The sequence below is a fragment of the Oncorhynchus kisutch genome, linkage group LG13 (assembly GCF_002021735.2).
Source record: "Oncorhynchus kisutch isolate 150728-3 linkage group LG13, Okis_V2, whole genome shotgun sequence".
Classification (NCBI taxonomy): domain Eukaryota; kingdom Metazoa; phylum Chordata; class Actinopteri; order Salmoniformes; family Salmonidae; genus Oncorhynchus; species Oncorhynchus kisutch.
Genome location: NC_034186.2, coordinates 50,292,166 through 50,298,993, shown reverse-complemented (window position 1 = coordinate 50,298,993; position 6,828 = coordinate 50,292,166). Strand labels below are relative to the sequence as shown.

The window sequence follows — 6,828 nt, the reverse complement described above, 5'->3', positions numbered from 1 at the left end:
CACTGTCAACGCATTTTGGACATACAGTTTATATGTTGGAAAGAAAGCACGCACGGATGTGAAGTAATAAACTGGGATTTTCTTTTGCAGTGAGATACATTTTGGTTTGGTGTTCGTGTGTGTTGGGGGACCGTGTTACATTGTGTAGCTGGTTCAACTGAGCAGCTATAATTTTTCATTCCTTCATTCGTGTCTAAGAAGCTGCTGATTTGTTATAGCCTATATCAGGTAAACCACAAATATATAATAAAGTAATTCAAATCATGTTAATTTTAATAGTTTGTGGTTACAATTTCAAAAATCATAATTCAACGTATCTTTTTCATTCTTCCTCCAAAAACAATCGTTATATATCGGAATCAGAATCAACTTATGCCTCCCACACACATACTATGTTCTTTGCAGCTGCTACTACTAACGTCTTATTTAATGACATCCAATGACCAATATCATCTCCTCCTATCAAAACTCTTATCTCACTTCCTCTAACTCCCATCTTAAGTGGCCTCTTAGCGCATACAGTAAGTGGAGGGGTGAAGGAATGTGAGTGTTTGTTTTCAAATTGGCTCCCATTATGTGGCAGTGATGAGTACAGACTATTAGTCAGTGAGGAAATACACAGCTGTGCAACAAGCTGAAATATGCTTATCAATAACTTTTCCAAAAGGTGACTGCTGATGTTGACAGTTGTTTAATTTATAGCCAGGGCTACACAAGAAACGTTAATAATTGTTTGGCACCTAAGTGTTACTACTGCTCACTCATGATCTTCCTGTGTTTTTACCCTGGCCTGCAGCCCTATACTAGTGAAGGCAGCCCAACATCCGGACTACCTTAAGCCCAACGCTGAGCGAGAGGCTGCTGGGCGGAAGAAGGGAGGAATAGCTAACCGCTTCCTCCCACTAACCATCAATGAAGCGATGTGTTCTACGGAGCAGAACTACTGAGCAAACAGAACAGCTCCCTCCGTCCCCACACATGTTCAACACATTTCCCAGCACAAAACGATAATGGTGTATAAAAAAAAAACGAGCGAGCGAAAGATTGACCTAACAATTCCTGTTCTCTCTACAGAAACGATACTAATCTGACTCCAGTGTTAGTTATAGACTATAGGGGTGGAGGCAGAGCATGCTCCCATATCCTATCATAGACAGACGAGGCTGAAGTGTTAAGAGTGGAGACTGTACTAGTGCAGAGGGAGTGGTTATAAGCACACTCAACTATCACATGTTCTCTTTTGAAGGGAACCACACAGCTGTTGAGTACACTAAGCAAGCACAACGGACAGTGTCCAAGCAGAAACATTTTTTTAAATTGACACTTAATTTAAAAAAAAAAACGGTATTATGTCCAACAGTGGTTGTGAGGTGGTCCACAGCCCACTCAGCACGTTAATATCCTTTTCGCACTATAATACCGACCAAACCGTGTTGGCTCGCTTTTCCAGCTTTGTTCCAGAAACCAGGCCAGCGCAGTACAGTTTGGTTTGGCCCAGTTTAAAACAGCTCAATAGTGTGAACAGTGTGAATGTTATTAACGTGTTAATAACATATGGTTAATGTGTCTGTTTAGTGGTGTGGGGCTGACTGGTCACTGCCCACTAGCATCTAGACTGTCCGGGAGCAGCTTGGTGAGGATCCGGGAGCAGCTTGGTGAGGATCCGGGAGCAGCTTGGTGAGGATCCGGGAGCAGCTTGGTGAGGATCCGGGAGCAGCTTGGTGAGGATCCGGGAGCAGCTTGGTGAGGATCCAGGAGCGCAGTAGCTCAATCTCTGGCCGGAAGAGCTGGTGCTGGAGACCTTGGAACGAGTGCAAGGTGGTCGTCATCCCAGCCTTCTTCAGCACTGCCGTAGTTTCTCCTCCCCACTTATGGAACACCAACTCGTCTCCTGTCCCATGGCCCTGGAACAGCTCTGGGAGGGGGCTCCCTGCCCTTGCCCTCTCCTCCACAGCCTAGCAGGGGGAGAAGAGTCAGTCAGATACTTCTAGACTGCTTACTAGCACACACTATAGGTCCAATATCGCTGTCAGAACTAAGTGCAGCCAACTCCAGATAAATGCAAGGTCTTGGGACTGACATGGAGCATCTTTGAGTTGGGACACTGTATATCAATATACCAATATTTCTCTACCACTGTCTGTCGTTCAAAGGACAGTTTACTAGATAGTTGTAGATTTCCGGCGCTCTAGTTAAGATTTAGAATATTGTCTGGACAGGACATTATGCCCAGTTAGAGCCTCCCTTACCTGATATAATACAGGTCCTTGTTGAGAAAGCTGGACAGAGCAAAACTCCTGCTATGCCACGGTGATAACGGCACACTAGGTGGAGGGCCATAGCTCCGCCCATAGAGAAACCCCCTTTGGACGAGGAACAAGACAAAACAGAACATGTCATTGTACTGGGTCCATTAGGTCTCTTTCTGCAGGTATTCACTGAAAATGTGTATCGAATATTGTATCCCAAGTGCTTTTCACGGGAAGATCACATTTTTCAACGGTGCATATTGGGAATAATATAATGTAGCGACATAATAATAAATATATTCATTTATTATTATGTATGAGTAACAGTAGCTTAAGCCATCCTGGCAGTTTAAGCGGTCCGAAGTGGAAAATACTCTGACTTTGACTGCGAAAGAAAAGAAAAAACATTCCTTAGTTCCACATCATCAGCTTTTTCGCTCCTCAGGAGTCGGCATCCGTTCACGAGCCCGTCCTTAATCTCACACATCTGGGTACATCTGGGCACACAGCGTACATCTGGGAAAGTGTGCAAGTACCCATCATCCTGTCAGAGGGGGAAGGGAAGAACGGAGATATGAGGGGAAGGGGGAGTTCACACGCTTTGCCCAATGAATAAAACATTTGTCCATGAGATTCTCGGTTTCTTTCTTTACCTCACCGGCTACACTCGTTGAAAAAAAGGTGTTATCTAGAACATAAAATGGTTCTTTAGCTGTCCCCATAAGGATAACCCTTTGTAGAAGCCTTTCTGGTACTAGGTAGAACACTTTTCCTTCTCCTATGGGGACAGCTGAGGAACCTTTTTTTTCTAAGAGTGTGTACTTTGACACTGTCTTTCTGGTATACTCTCAATCTCTCATTCCAATCCACGATAACAAACCTCAATCATACATTCACATTCTAATGTCTCCTTCTTTCTTAAACCCCTCTGTGGTGCTGTTTGGTACAGTGCTGCTGTGTGTTTTCCGTGTGTGTGCGAGCCTATATGTGTGAAATCACGACTGTGGTGATAGCTTCTCTTTCCTGAGATTTCCCAGCAAATCCGTGCTTTTCTTAAAGAGTGAAAAACATAAACCCAAAAGCCTGCGGCAGTGGATTTTCCTTGAAAAACTTTTTTTCCACGGAAAGATCTGGCGCTTGTCAGTCCGTCAGCCCTGCAAGTGGACTCTGGGTACAGACCACTTCGTTTCTCCAGTATGCCGAGTGACTCCAATGGGTATTTATAGTTAATGACAAAATGTTATGATTTAGAAAGATAATATTTCAGCAGTCTCTCAGGAACATGTGTTTTTCGAATCACTTTCTCTGGGAGTGGAGTCCAGGGGCTTTTCTGGCGTTCCACACTGGGCCTTTCACACAAACGCTCGGCTCTTTTTTTCTACTCACAACTATTTCTGTAAATGTATATATTTCAGGGCTTGTAGGTTAACCCTTTTCCCACTATTCCCATCGGTTTCCCCTTTCATGGACGGCTATCATTCGTTCTCTTACAAAGACATAAAACATTGCGATGCCCCCCCCCCCCCACATATTTCCCGTGGGAACTCTTACCTAGGTTCTAAAATAGTGTTTATGGCACTTGATCCGAGCAGTTTTATGTCATTGTTATTTACACGCGAACCTGATAACCAAAATATTTGGGGAAAAGGATTTGCAGAACCTGAGAATCACTCCGGAAATACTTTTACGGTTCATAATTGGCAGCATATAAAAGGATAAAGAAACCTGATAACTTGCATTCTTCATTTTATATCATGACAGAGGGAGTTGAGAACACCAAGGCCAAGAGAGAGAGAGAGAGAGAGAGAGTGATGTGTGTGGAGAGCGAGATCAAGCAAATGGGCAAGTGGAGGGGTGCATAACAGACACATTCAGGGGGGTCATGGAGTTAGGATGTCATGAAGAAGGCAACGAGTGAGGGAGAAAGCATACAGCCAAATCTGACATACAGCCAGAAAGAGACAGGGAAATAAAACAGGCTAAGTAAGACAGCTCTAGTAGCAGCAGAAGTTGTGTGTCTGTGTGTGTGAGAGACACAGTACCTATGATCATCCTGTGTTTAGGTACTCCTGCCCTGACCTCCGCCTATATGACCGCTCCCAGGGAGTTGGCCATGGCGTCTATAGACTCCAAGTGCTCCAGACAGTCCCGTGAGATTTTGTAGAGGTCAAACCACACATTGGACAGAACCCCCCCCCCCCGCATGGGTGTGTATGGCCTGACAACAGAACAAGATTCAAAGTTTGGTTATGTAATGAGGAAAGGTTGGGGCAGTGAGGGTCAACTAGGCGGATGAGAAGATTTACCCCTTTCCACAATATCGTGCTGACCCGAACCACACTGGCATGGAAATGGTCTACTCACATGGTCCATTCATCTCGGCACGGTAATGTGAAAAGGGTATTAGGCTATGTAGCCTATTTAAATTGCTGTTCAGGGCCCATATTCATAAAGCATCGGTGTAGAAAAGCTGATCTAGGATATATAATCGTAATCATTATTATCTAAAAGGCTAAACTGATCCTAGATCAACTCTGAGATGCTTTATAAATACATGCCCAGATGTTCTACTTATCTGGGTTAGTTAAGTTATTTTAAAGATGACAGTTGAAGGGCTTTGTCTGTGTGTTGAGGGGGGTGGGTATAATTTGTGGAATGTTCCTACAGGGACCTGTTTCAAAAACTTTGTAAAGTACAAGGTTGCCAACAAACAAAGCATACAAAGTAGCATGATCAATTCACCTAGCTAACTAGCTGCCGAATAGGCATCAACTCACCACGTAGCTTATTCTTAATGTTTAGGCTACCAGAGTGAGGACAGACATTTTTCGGGAATAAACGTGATGAGTGAAAAACGTAATGAAATAGCCCGCTCCCTACCCTGTATCTTGTTCTGCCGCTATACAACTTTGTATACGTTGTTTGTTGGCAACCTTATCTACAAAGTTTTTGGAACAGATTCCTGTTGGAACGTTCCACAAATTATACCCACCCGTGTTGAGGGGTTTCAGCAGCTTGACTGCAGGACTGTATAGAGCATTTACCTGGCTAGGGCTGTGGGATATACCACTCTGATGTGGGGGAAAGCCAGGTCTGGTAACGAAACCTCTTTGACCCATGCTCACACTCACTGTCCAGTGTCTCCTGCATGGCAGAAGTGAACAGTTAGCCAATATAACTGACTCACCAGTCACTAGGCTTACAGAGCAGAATAATGGTGTCACTTAACATCCCTTTCACATGTTGCTGACTGTTGTTGGCATAAACCGTATTTTGAATAATATTGGTGATGCCACAATTATATTTTTTGTTGAGTTGCTCACATTTTTTTTCGATGAAAAGGATTTTACTATAATATTTGTTTTAAAATATTTGATAGATTATTTTATTTGACATTCATTTTACCAGGGAGATATCAGATAAAAACATAGCATTCTGTTTTTTTTCTCGTGATCAAGGCCAAACATGAAGTATCCTTAGAATAACATTTCCCAATGCTGACCACTCAATTGAATTTACGTAGCTACTGTTATCTACATTATTAATTTGCCACAGTAGGCCATATCATAACTCAGAGTTGCGTTGAAGCCACATAGTTTGTAGAGTTATGAAGTTCAAAGACAGTCCTGTCTGTCCATCAGAGTACAAAAGCTATCAGTATCTCATTTAAATGTACTCTGGCTATGCTACAGGCTAGGCTATAGGTAGGTAACCTACTAAAACTCCCAGTTATTATGAGGCTAGTTCAGCGTAGTTACTGTTGAATAAATGTCACTAAACATAGAGACCATTGCAAAATGTAAACACCTGAGCCGTGTAAGAAGATGACTGATGCAGAGTGTTTCCCCGTTGGAGATGCAACACACTTGTGTAGAAGTTTGCTGCTCCGTACGGCAGCCATGACTTCTGTTAGTGTCGCGTGAGACAGAGCAGACAGACAGAGCAGACAGACAGAGCAGACAGACAGAGCAGACAGACAGAGAGAGCAGACAGACAGAGCAGACAGACAGAGCAGACAGACAGAGCAGACAGACAGAGCAGACAGACAGAGCAGACAGACAGACAGACATCTGTGATTGGATAGACGCAGAGCACAGAATACCAAAACCTAAACTCCCGATAGGTTGTTCGACTGCAAGTTTTGCTCCATCATGATGATACAAAGACTAGGGAATGTACGCTGCATGCGCGCACGCTCCAATACGAACAGGTATTTGCTACATTATTTTAGTTTTGCCATGAAGGCAACATTTGATAAGTTACTACAATACATTTTCACTTCCCTTATGTAGGCTAATCATGTCAGAATTAATGGTCAAGGACCAATTCCCCCCTGATGCTATTTAGAGCCACAAAAGTATGAGCTACGTAGCCCCACAAAAACGGATAAAGCACTGCTTGGTCCAGTGTTTCAGTGTGCTCTATCGTGTGCAGTGATTTAATGGAATGTCTGGATCTACAAATCAGTTTAAACACATTCTAAGGTCTTATCTTTTATAAACATAGGCCTGTTTTACTTAGATTCAGGTCATTTTTAGTTGCTTTGGACCACACAAACTGTGTCCCAACCCTGACCCCC

General features: G+C 43.4%; 1 pseudogene; it reads right to left on the bottom strand.

The window, feature by feature from the left end:
- Positions 1-382: 382 nt before the first annotated feature.
- On the bottom strand, positions 383-6,150 carry LOC109901511 (lysophospholipase-like protein 1; annotated as a pseudogene).
- Between the last annotated feature and the right edge of the window lie 678 nt (positions 6,151-6,828).